At 30.5% G+C, this 13,220-nt stretch overlaps 1 protein-coding gene across 2 annotated transcripts in view; it reads right to left on the reverse strand.

The window, feature by feature from the left end:
- Positions 1-9,820, reverse strand: part of LOC123720291 (diuretic hormone class 2) — a 43,059-nt gene extending 33,239 nt beyond the window's left edge. Inside the window, exon 1 of one of the 2 annotated variants that reach the window (XM_045676837.1) lies at positions 9,752-9,820. The gene's annotated coding sequence lies outside the window, so the exon portion shown is untranslated. Of the gene's footprint in view, positions 1-1,585; positions 1,696-9,751 lie in introns of those variants that run through there. The other variant, XM_045676838.1, reaches the window with a different exon arrangement.
- Between the last annotated feature and the right edge of the window lie 3,400 nt (positions 9,821-13,220).

The following is a 13,220-nucleotide window of genomic DNA, read 5'->3' on the forward strand; positions in this document are numbered from 1 at the left end:
TTAAATGCCTACATAAAATGAAAGTCCATTGGTGCAGAGCCGGAGCTCAAACCATACCTCAGAAATGAGAGACGCACACTGAAGCCACGAGGTCAATACTGCTTTTAAAACCGTCTATAAAAAACCAAGCTAGGAAGAGGTACATGCACCTCTCATGCGAATACAGCAGAATGAACGCAATTTATTCAGAGCTTCATAAATTCGGTAGTAGGCTGTTATGTTTGAAAAAAGAATTGTTAAGGCCCTTTTGGTTACTTAATCTTAATAAAAAAATAACTATTTTTAAATTATTAAGGAAAAACTAACATTTCTAATAACCATACGTAATTTTTTATAAATTTTTTGTTCATCGTAATTTTCATGCATTTTAGAATATATTGTAAGAAAATGTATTTTATATGATGAGGTGTACTTTAATGAATAAATTGAATTGAATACAATATTTTATTATCCCTTTACCATAATATTTTGTGTATTAAATACAGGAAGGCACAAATGTTGCAGATCCCTGGCACCTGGCACTAGTGCGAATTAAATGTGGGAAGGAAATTTCGTCCGAAATTTTCCCGAGTTAGGTTAGATTACTTAGGAAAATGTATTTATAATTTTTGCCTACAACAATTGTAAAATAAATATACATACATTAATTATAGAATTTTCACTACATTATGTACGCCACAGTTAGTGGGAACAAGTTTCGTAATTATTTTCACTTTAACATGGAGAAATGATAATTATATATCTATAAAGTAAAATAAATTATACTCAAAATATGTCAATTATATACACCTACTTAAATATTCAAATACCGTCTTTGCACATGACCCGAAATTTCTAAGAAACAATCTAAAAGGAATGAACGCGAACTAAGGCAAAAAACGTTACATTATATAATCGACTTGAAACAAAAAAAAAATGACCAATTGAGCTCTTTTTCATTCAGACTTTCTCATTTATTCTGTAACGGGTTATGCGGCAATAAGTGTCAAACAGCCTACTCTCGACCCATATCAGAAAGGCCAAACAAAGACACCTGTCATTTTAGAAGGTTGACATTGAAATTTATATAAAAAATCTAAAATCAACGCTTTATATTTATTCTATTTTATATTTAGATACCTATTAGCTATATAAAATAATTAAACACTAAATTGTGATACCTATATTATGTGCCAACTTATTTTTTTATAAAATAAAATTTATCACTTAAAATGATTTAAATTTTTAATTTCAAATTGTAAAACTGTCCCACTCTTTTGCAGTCACGGGTTGACTGTGTTAAATGTCAACGCACTGACAGAAGCCGTCATGATTGCTACCACTCACAGAGTAAGATTATGTTTTTGACATACAGGAGAAATACGTAGCGCTAACCTAAGCTTCCTAGGAGAATTTACTTCGTAAACACTATTTATTATGTTACTTAATCATAATTTTTTATCTAAATGAACTTGAATCAACCAAATACAATATTTTAAATAGTGTTACGTAAAGTTAAAATATACATCTTTTTGGCTCAAAATCATTTCCATTTATAATAAAACTCCACCTCTCCTCCTAATAATAAATTAAAAAGTTATTTTACCTTAACAAATTCCGAACAGAAAATTGTTCTAAAATTCGCCATGACGGATCTTTTCTTAATGGTTGTTCCCGCGATGTAATCCCAACTTTGAAACGAATTACAAGTTCTCTGAGATGCTAATATTTTTTAACAATTGACTACACCTGAGGTGTGCGATAAGAATATGTTCAATGTGATTTATATTCGAAGAGGTTTATGCAAAGCATTCGGAATTCCTTAGGGGTTTGTACTATCAGCAACATAAAATGGCAAATATTTGAAAAATGCATTTTTCTACTTACGAAAATCATTTCACAATATAAGTCTTAACAGTCAGATAGATTATAGGCAAAACTAATTAGTTCTTTGCGTCATCATCGATACGACTTTGCAACTTATAATGATGGACACAATTCAAGGTAAGAGACACGCTGTTAGGAGGAAGAAGTCGTGGTTGCGTTACGTACGAGAGTGGACTGGCGGCACATCCGTCGAGGAGCTTTTTAGACTAAGGCAAGATACCTTGAAGAAGAATTAGTTTTACAAAATATTAATGACAAAAGAATACAATTCATCTGGTTATGCTTTTGTATGATTCATTCTTCTCCGTTTTTAAAACAATGGTTTAACTAGAGAAGAAAGTAAAAATTTATTTATCATTTTACAACAATCCCTATGAAGAAACTTAAATGTTCACATATTCAAAAAGAAATCTAACATTGTGTTAATAAAACGTTTTTGCTGACAGTACATCGCGTCGATTTCCTCTTAGCTGCTAGAATCGCTTCTAAGAATAGTCAAATCTCAATAATACCTTACATTATAAATGTTTCAGTGACTTTTCCTGCAACCAAAATATTTAAAATTGTATGTATTGTACACCCCAATATTCTTTAAAAATATCAGTCATTTGTGCCCGACAACAAGGTTGTTTTGACTTAGATGTGAATCAATAATAATAACATACAGATAATTAAAAGTTTGTATTCTACTCAATAAAACCTACTTCCCCGGTCTGCGGTAACTAAAAAAAATTATTCAATCTTGTTTGGTGTGGTAAAAATAAGTCAATTGTCAAACTGAAATCATTTACCGCAAGGTACTGTGTCAGCGAAATAGCTAATTAATTTAATATGTCATTGTCAGATAATCAACTCCAAACATCTGTTTGTTACATCGACAAATTAATAAATTATATATTAGGGAGAGATTCTAATACGATATATATATGCTTTTGTATAGACTTTTTCTACAAAATGATTTATCACATTGTTGAAAATAGCCTAACAATCAAAGCTATTAGTTTTAATTGCATCACAACTACTAAAATACAATAAAATTTTTGTTTATAAATATCGTATTTCTTTAACAATTTCTTCGTAGTTCATTTAGAAATATCAGAAACTTAATCAAGGGAGATGTGCACTTTGCACTTAAGTAATTTAAAAACATTTAACTAGATTGAACCTTAACGATTCCTAGGATTATCTGCCCTTAACTGACACGTGTATAGATCCGTCTGAACAAAAACGCTTTTTTATTCAGATATGAGAAATTATACTCTGACATTTTTGGCAACATTCTTGAAGATGCCCCGAAACTTATCGTTAAAGTGTCTTTATAACTCTTGTGGTATTTTATAATAAACGGAACAAAACATTATTCATATATTAGAAGCATAAGTAGGTTAGTATGAGTATTATGTTCGATTTTGTGAATTAAACTTTTTTAAAGACCTAAGGCAGTGAGTCTAAACGATACTAAGAAATATTTCTTACAAAATTAGGGATGCAAGAGAAGATTATTTCACGTCCCAGTAATCGAACTGAGGACGATACTCGTTTGAGCGAGATTCCATACACTCCGAAAGAATCTCAATCATATTAAAAGTGGAAGCGTGGCCGTCCCAGGCTAACCTCACGTCGTACAGTTCTAGATGAGCCGGAAAGACTTGGAGCGAGGTGAAATACGAGGCTCAAGACCGAACGTGATGGAGGCTCACTGTGGTGGGCGTCTGCCCCACCTAGGGGTTAAAGGACAGTTAGTCAAGTAAGTAAGTTGACCGAGATTTTATTATAGAACATTTTATGATGTTGTCTACGAAAGTAATCGTTTACAAAAAATATTAACAATTTATTGTGTATTCATAAAAGTCATTGCTTCAAATTAATTTCAATCTCATAGATTGTTCAGAAAATCCCCAATTTCACTGATGGGTTTTTGTATAAACACGGTTTTCGTTTATAGTGCCGCTTATCGAGCTGGATTAACATGTATCTACGATGCGTAACTAGATTAATTAAAATATTCACGATAAAACTTGTGATTTAGCCCACACAAGTACTATTACAAGGTTAATATAGATTTGGATTTTCACAATTTTCCCTTGTGTATGTAAAAGTCTAGAGAACTAAGTACACTACGTTTGGTTACATTTCATGTATTATTTTAATTAATAGAATAAAATCATTAATCTTTATGACCAACGTATTTAAGTGTCAGTATTATTTGGTTGTTATGTATTATTGTTTATATTTAAATTCTTTAGTTTTTGGATTACTTTTAATATTTGGAATAATTTCCAGTACTCTAATGCAGTGTTTTAATATCTATTTGTGCCATCCACCTTAACCTTATGTTAGCCATAATGTTTAATATAAACATTAAATTGCTTACTTAAGAAAGATAATGATAGGAAGAAATTACTAGGAAAACGAATAACAGTAAAAACAAAAATTGAAATTCCAAATAATTTTAATGAACTTTCTAATAGGCCACTTAACAATTAAATTGCTCCGCTGTGGCACCCACAGGTTGGGAAACATTCTAAAGGTTATGCAATGAGGAGTGATAATTTTAGCTACCTTTTCTTCATCATAGGTTTGAAGTTATGATGAACAACATTTAATAAGTGACAAATTATGGCACTGTCTAGAATAAACGAATCTGGTAGAAATGGGTGGCTGCTGAATCATTCTCCATTTTGCAATTTTTTCTTTGTGGTATTTGTAATATTTTCTGATATTTTTATAAGAAACACAATAAAGTAATGGTTGGTACGGACCAAGCTTTAATTTTAATCAATATTTTATTAAACTCATAATTATTTTACATAATTTTTAATTTAAATTTATTACGATGTCTCTCGTGCGTGGTCACGGTGACTGAAGACAAAAGCAGCAAAATTAAGTTTCACCCGGAAACGTATCCAAGGCCCGAGTAGGCTCGTACTCGCTGTACGGTTCCAACTCCACAAAAACTTATAAATAAGAAAAATACTTTTTTTGTAAAATCTGTTTTAGAATTTTTTTTTCAGATTTAGCCATGAATTTGATAAAATAAAATATTGAGCTTAGATAATAAGAAAAATATTTCTTTTACTTAAAAATTCCAAACTACGCTTCGTTAGATAATATCAATAAAGTGAAATTGTTACTGTATAAATTATATTTTTTTTATGTAACATGAGAAAACTAAACAGGAGGCTTATCTGATTTTAAGTGTCACATTGTCAGATGGCTCGCAAGTGCGTTGCTGGCCTTTTAAGAATGGTACGCTTTTTACGTTATGAATGTGAATTTGTTTGTAGTCTGTTTCACTATAGATGATTGTATAGTTATCTGTTTCTGTATTTACTGTATAATTTAAAATAATTTTTATTGTTATAGTCATAATCTAATAAAGGTGCTCAAATATCTTTGGTATTAATATGCTTAATAAATATCAAAAACAAAAGCCGGTATTATAATTTTTAACTATGTAGACCTCAATTGTATTTTTTTCTGTAATAGAAGGCAAACGGGCCGTAGACACATCTGATGTTATGTGATACAGTCGCCCATTGTCACTCACATTCCCAGAAGCCTCACGGTCTTCTCTCGAAAGACCCTAAGTCGACTTGGTTTGGAAATACTTTAGTGGGCAGCTGGTTCCAGTGGTGGTGCGTGGCACTGCCTTAAGAAACGTTTAGTTGTGAAACAGACGTCGAGGTGATACCGATGGTATTTTGTATTTTGCCTTGACGTCCGATGATGAAACTCAGCTGCAGGTATAGGCCGAACAACTCACTAGTTGGAACTGTGTTTGCTGTCCAAATTGCCAGCAAGCTTAAACTCGAAATGAAACTATTCCAAATTAATATATTATATATAAATTAACATAAGCCATTTTGTTAACACAACGATGTTGAACACGAATCTAATGTATGTAATACTATTTATAAGGCTTAGTGTCAAAGAAATCGGATCTCGTGATAATCCTCGATGTTACTGAAAGAACAGCTTAGTGGTTAAGAAAATCTTCAGTATGTGTAGATTTGTCTTATGTATTCATTACATACGAAATGTCCCTTTTTTAAGGATTTATATCACGACGATGTATCAATATTGTCTTTATTCCATTCATATTTACATTTCCGATTTTATGTGGTTGTTTTTTTTATATATTTGGGTATTATGAAGTCAAAGTCAAAAATCATTTATTCATACACAACGTTTGTAAGAAGCTGCAACCATAACACCATGTTCCACATGACATCAGCACGAGGCATGCAGAAATAGGAACACGCACTTACATTCTCGTGGTAGCAATTAACAGTTTTGAGTTTCTGAGTTTACATACAAAAACATAATTATTGCCTTTTTATTCATAGATTATAATCCGCGACATGACGGAATTCCTACTGAACAATTTTGATTGTTCGACAAATTCAGAAATTGGTGATGTAAATATATTTAACATAAATTTTCTGATATTGTTTCTTAAGCTTTGTCGGAAATGCTTTATTTTCCTTGATTCAAAAGTTTCATAGAAGCAAGAAGAGCCGTAACTTTACGATCATTTGTCTGATTAATTTTTCTCTTAAAGTCATAGATATAGAATAGGCTGGTCTATTTTTTTTGTCGGCAACAGGACTTGATTACGTTTTGTGAGATACCTAAGTAACAAAGGTGTTAAGTAATTTTGCTAATAAGATATATATGTGAGAAACATATTACGGGAAGAACTTGTAATTTTGATAAAATTTGATATAAACGCAAAAACATTTTATTCATTCTGGAACATAATCAATGTTAGCAGTATCTTTGCTGTCCTTTGTCGCTAAATATTACCAAATTTTACTTTAAATGTACGTTGCCAAAAGGAAAAGTTAAAATTCTTCCTAATTATACGAGCCCAAAAGATGTTTACACGAATGACAAATTAACAACATTTCTTTGACGTGTGTCTTTTGTTTCCATATTTGAAAGGAACGTATCTCGCAACAGTTGACTAATTAATGTTCTACACAATTAATGAAATTTTAAATTCTATATCAGACTGCCTCTGACCTAAATTGCTTCTGTATTCATTTATTTCGAAACTTATCTATATTTTCCATTTGTAATAACAATCCTTTCTACTTTTGTGATAGTAACGAAAGAAAAGTTCTAAAATTCAATGTATCTATAAGCTTTTAAAATATTTAACTTTTATGTACCTAAAACTAGAACAATGTAAAATGTAGGTAACGTTATAAAGCGATAAAACTATCCTTGGAAATATTAATCTCCAAAAAGGTTATGTTATAAATAATATTGCCTTAAATATATATTTTTAAAAGGGAGCAAGATATTATTGCGAATATCATAGTAAACTTGTGGGCGTAATAGTTCTTAATATACCCGAATTCTTGTCCATCAAACCAGTTAATAACTCTATATTTCCTAACTGCCTACGGCTCTTTATCTACGTAATAAAATGAAGGACAGCACAACGATGCTTCACTACACAATAGAACTATCTACAGTTAATGTAATTTAATTATAAAATATTGAAATGATGCCATAATTGACAAAGAAATTTTTTTTTAGAACAGAATTTCCTATATCCATTCGTAAATAACTAGGCACTTTCTAGTATTAGAAACCAATTTGCCTTTTTTTGAATTTACTAACAATTTTTTAAGATACTGGCTAAAAGTAAAATATTGCAGCTAAGTGCACCTAAAGATAGATGGACATTCTGTCTTGCACTTGACCTGTTAAAGTGTTTTCTAACGAAATGTTTCACTAATGCCTTTGTTGTTGAAATATTGTAAAAGCCTTTTGACCAGAGTGTTTCTTAGTTTTGTTTTAGACAATAGAAGATTCTCCCTTTTTTAAATTAAATAACAAAGTAATAAAAGATGTTGGCGGTTTAGGTGTTGCTATTTTAATGATTTTTAATGTTATATTCAGGCTAGTAATTTGTTTGTTACTAAGTTGCAACAAACAATTAAAGATGAAATAATACAATGTCAAATTATTTTAATTTCGTGCCAGACATAGGTCTTAAATGATTTAGGTATCAGAAAATTACGAATTAAGGAATACGTGGACATATAACTTTCACTCGAAATCTTAACTTATTAATTTTATAACTTATGACAAATTCGAAACTTTTATCAATTTCCAACGAGAAGTTAAGAATTCAAATATGAATCTTTATACTTTATAAAGTGCTCACAGAAAGATATATTAATATTTTCAGCGTGAGTATTTTTTTTTGTTAAGAGTTGCGAACATTTTGCCGGATCTTTGTAGTGATTAAAACTGTAATAACTCTGGGATTATTTATATGAACGGTTTTACTAATAAATCGAATTTATATTATTTGTAAATGGGAATAAAAGATGGAAACTTTAAACAACAATAAGGACTGGACCTATTGGAAAGAGATGTATAAGACAACAATAGAAAAGTTGGACAGATGACGTAAAAGAAGTAGCGGGGAAAAACTGTATGAATGTTGCTCAAGACAATGGAGAAATATGGAGGTGACTTATCCTAAAAGGGGCTATATACTACTAGAACACTAAAAAAACTAACTTTAGGTTTTATTACGTATCCTATCACAACCAATATTCATATTAAGAAATGTAAACTAACATTTGTTCTATGGATTAATTAATAATGTTTTGATAATAATAATGAATTTATATACATGCCATATATAACAAATTTACTTAGTGACTTAATAAGTAGAAATTTTTGATATATTATTTTGATTTTGATACGTTCAGCTATTGCTTCATCATCACCAAATAGCGATGTTGAGGAACCGATTTACAGTCAGATTTTATTTTTGATGACATTTTTGAACTTCACGCAGCCTCTTATTTTATTTTCAACGAGCTTTGTGTGATATTGAAACGAACTTATTTATTGATTATTAAAATCAGGAGCCATACAACTCGGAGTATTTTTAAAATACTCCAAATCAGTAAATCTATGTTTATGTAATAGGAGTTGACACTTTTATGCTAATATTAAGACGAAAAAGTCTTTTCTATGACTTTGAAATCTTGTAACCCTTTTAATCTGTTGCATAAGAATCATATCTCATAAGTGGCAACATCCTATTTACTTTGTTTACGATTTATACGTGTATATATTTAAAAAATCACTGTATTTTCCATTAACTAACTAGTCTAACACCATACTATAAAATTAGTGTAACGAAAGTATTCTGTAACACGCCGTAAATGTCAATCTTAATTAAAAATAAACATAGGCTTGCACTTAGGCTAATCTCATTTACATTTAATTAATAATATATCAGACACATAAAGATGTAAATTATATAGTCAATAGGATATATTGAGAAAATATAGTATTTTGTAATGTATTTGTATGATTTGGAAAGGAAACCCAGTTTTTGTGTTTAGTTATTACGTCGTTATATCAAATATATTTTTCAATGTAAAGTATAATCTGGTAATAGATATTATACAAGCATCCTATTTTATTTATTAAATATATACGGGGTCAATTAATGACGTTCAAAATGTTTATTTATAGTGTCTATTATTATTTAACAAAGAAAAAAAGTTGTTATGAAAGTTCAAATTAATTACTTATCAAGTTTTTATTAGTTTGGGAATAAGATAACTCGTGTTCTAACTTTCCTCGTAAAAGTTCTCGTGATACTGTTAGTTACCACAAGTCATTAAGTCTTTTGTTTATCACATGATCACTATGGGAAATACACTATTAGTAAAAAAATATTTACATCATTTTTAATCGTAAGAAATTATTTTATTTAGATTAACGCCGGGAAATAAATTATGAAAAAAATATTTCACAGCTCACTTGTTCGAAGCAAAAATATACCGGACTTTATTCTCAATGCCTACTTGGTCCTAACTTTTTCTACTTTATCACTTACCTAACGTAAAGTTGCGAGTGCTTCTCCAACAAGGTTCCACGCGGGCAACAAGTGTTATGCCGCCGCCCGCCCAAGCGGTCGCTTATATACTGCTCCGAGTCGCCGCCCAACGCCGTAGACCTAATCAGCGGACGGCTAACATAGTTTACATTCCAATTTCCACAATCAAAATTAATATTCCTTATGCCCATAGATTTTAATGAAAGCGATTTAGAGACTATTATTAAATGCGTACGAATGTATAAGTGTAATTTGAAAAATTATTATGGCAACTATAAATACATTTTTACAATTACAAGTCCTTAAAATTTTGACATCCATAAAGGATTTACAATTAATGTCGTTATATTTGATAAAAAATAACGCCTGATTTTAAGTCTAAAGACGTTTTTGAAACTTTGCTACTTACGTTGAAATATTGAAATCTTTTGTCATGTGTACGCAGAAATTACATTTATCTCAATTTATATTCGTCACAGCTTAAACACGATTTTATTGACAGGAAATAATTATTTAATTAAAAGATTACAGTTAAACTAATTTATTTTATAAGTAAGTATATTATTACATTCTTTGCAACGTTGGAACAAATGTATAGGTTCAGTTGAGTTAAGGTAACCTTACTGGATGTTAAATATGAGAGCAATTTGGAAAAAATAAGGGCTGTTTTGAGATCTGATTTGTAGAGTACCGTTATTAGTATTGATTGTGACATTACAGTTTTTTATGCTCATAAATACGGTCATAATATTTTTTAACAAATAGAATTATTATCTTGTAAATAAAAACCATCTTATCTAAATCTTTATCTCATCTCATCTCATATATAAATTTCGATTTCGTATTTAGTAAAACTTTTCCAAACGCGTTCTACATATATTCAGTTACAAGCCCTTAGCTTGTCCTAACAATTCTGGTTCATTGATAATTCAGCTTTATAGGCAAAGGTGGCTTACACACGTCGATTTTGAGGTCTAAGACATGTCAGTTCACACAATATTTTCATTTTCCAGTTGTGCATTTTCATTCAACATGGAAAATTTACATTAGTATTAACTCTCGCCGATGACGATAACTGAAGAACGTATATGATATGCATGTATGTTATTTTAATTGCGTATAAAATATAAAAATCTACTCATAGCAAGAGCTCCATACAAGACCTTATTATAACGGACTATAAATCTGTGAACTCAATGATAAATAGCTCATTTTTAAATTGAATTATAGCGTCGCTAAAATATAAATACTGCATGAATGTCTGGAAATTTAATGTAAATGCAAGTACCACAGAAAATGCACAAAGTTTATGAAATTTTTATTGCCACTTTAAGAAATGAAAAGCTTGATGATTAATGATATTTAAAATGTGTACCGAAATGATGTTATTTTTCAAATTATTATTAAACACGACGTAGATGTTTATAAGCATGTTTCAATCATTTGATTTGTGTATTTTCTTTGGCTTAGTGGTTTCAGCGTGCGACTCTCACCCCTGAGGCCGTAGGTTTGATCCCCGTCTATGCACCAGTGGACTTTTTTCTATGTGAACATTTAACATTCGCTCAAACGGTGAAAGAAAACATCGCGAGGATACCGGCTTGTCTTAGACACGAAAAATCATCGGCGAGCGTCAGGCACAGAAGGCTGATCGCCTACTTGCCTATTAGATTGACGAATGATCATGAAGTATTTACAGAAATCTAGACTTAAAAAGGTCACGCCACTTGATAATAATATAGGAATAAAGTTTTTTCAATTATTTAAATTGATTTAAGTTACTTCGATGATTCTTGAATCACTAATAAATATTTGTTAATATCAGACATATTAGTCATAAATGGGCTTTGTGAAGGCAAATAAATATAATTTATATTCTTATAATTTAGTATTGCTTAGGATATTTTTGTTGAGTAGCGGGTAATGGATATAGCTCTTACTAGTAGGAGTAAAAAATAAAGTATTATCTGTACGTACAATTTGCTAATGAATCCGTCTTAACATTAAAGAAAATCTTGACTAATTTGGTTGAGAAAATTGTTTTTTCTTTTAAGTATCTTGTTTTGCATTACATAAAGATAACTAACTTTGTAGGCGACACTGCATATCATAAAAAAGCTATCTAAGAATTCAACTTAATTCAAAAATATGAGAAAAATTCTAATTCTTAGATGTTCTGCGGGTATGTTTGTGCTAAATAAGCTAGCTACTGGTATACGCACATATTCCGATATCTTGGAATCAATACAATAATGTCTCTTTGTTGGTTTGCAAAGATGGTTGATCTAAAAGACTTACAGTCGTTATTAAAATAGAAGTTTCGCTTAACGCACTAAGGTATTCGTTCTAAAAGTGGTCAGGCGTTAAATCAAATTATATTCAGATCTTCATGTTCAACATTTGCAAAGTGTATTTGCCGTTAGCATGCATTTCTATTGGTATTTTGGTTACGGATATTACAGAAAGGTCGTAGATTTGAATGCAGTGGAAAATTGACTTTTTTTGTGTTTAGTTAATGCTCGCTCGTACTGCTCACCTATTTGCCTATTCCTATTCCATATTTTCAAAACTTCAGTGGTCCCCTCATATAAAGGATTGGCGAAGAGACTTAGTTCTGCAGCTGACACGGTTAAAAAAATTCGGTCACTAACTGATGTCGAAACAGCTAGACTTGTTTATTTTAGTTACTTTCACAGCTTAATGACTTATGGCTTATTATTATGGGGTCATGCTGCTGATGTCGAAACTATTTTCATCCTGCAGAAGAGGGCTATTCGTGCAATCTATAATTTAAAATGTAGGGAATCTCTGAGAGATAAAATCCTTTCCCTCGCAATATATTTATGAAAATATTATGTATTTTTACAAAAATAGTGATAAGTTTACTAGAATAGAGCATACGCACAATGTTATTAACATTAACTCGGAACAAACGCAGGCTGCAATTTCTCCATACTAGACTATATAAAGTTAGTAATTATTTTTTGGGAAAAGGGATACTCGTCTTTAATTAAATCCCAGAGGCTCTTTTATATCTGCCTTTTAATACATTTAAGAAATGTATTAAAGAAAAGCTGTGTAAAATTTTTTTCTATAAAGTTAAGAATTATATAATTGACTTCTCATTAATTTGCGATGTTTGTTGTATAATAAGTTGTTTGATGATTTGCTATTTTAAAAGAGTACCGAGACGCATTTTCTCTCTGCCTGCATCCTCTCTCTTCTTTGCCGATGCGTAAGGTGAGACCACCTATTTAAATTTAATGACGTGGAATAAGTAATACCTGTATCTTAATGTTCCATACTAAACATATTTTATTTTATTAGATAAAACGGAACAGATACAAATCTGAAGCCAAGATGTACAGTTATTGGACACTAACATCAAAAGTTGTTCCTTACAATTTCATTAAAGTAATTATGTTTTATTAAAATTCCGTTTATGTAAAGCCTCAAACATTAGTGTTAT

Source organism: Pieris brassicae, chromosome 2 (genome assembly GCF_905147105.1).
Source record: "Pieris brassicae chromosome 2, ilPieBrab1.1, whole genome shotgun sequence".
Lineage (NCBI taxonomy): Eukaryota > Metazoa > Arthropoda > Insecta > Lepidoptera > Pieridae > Pieris > Pieris brassicae.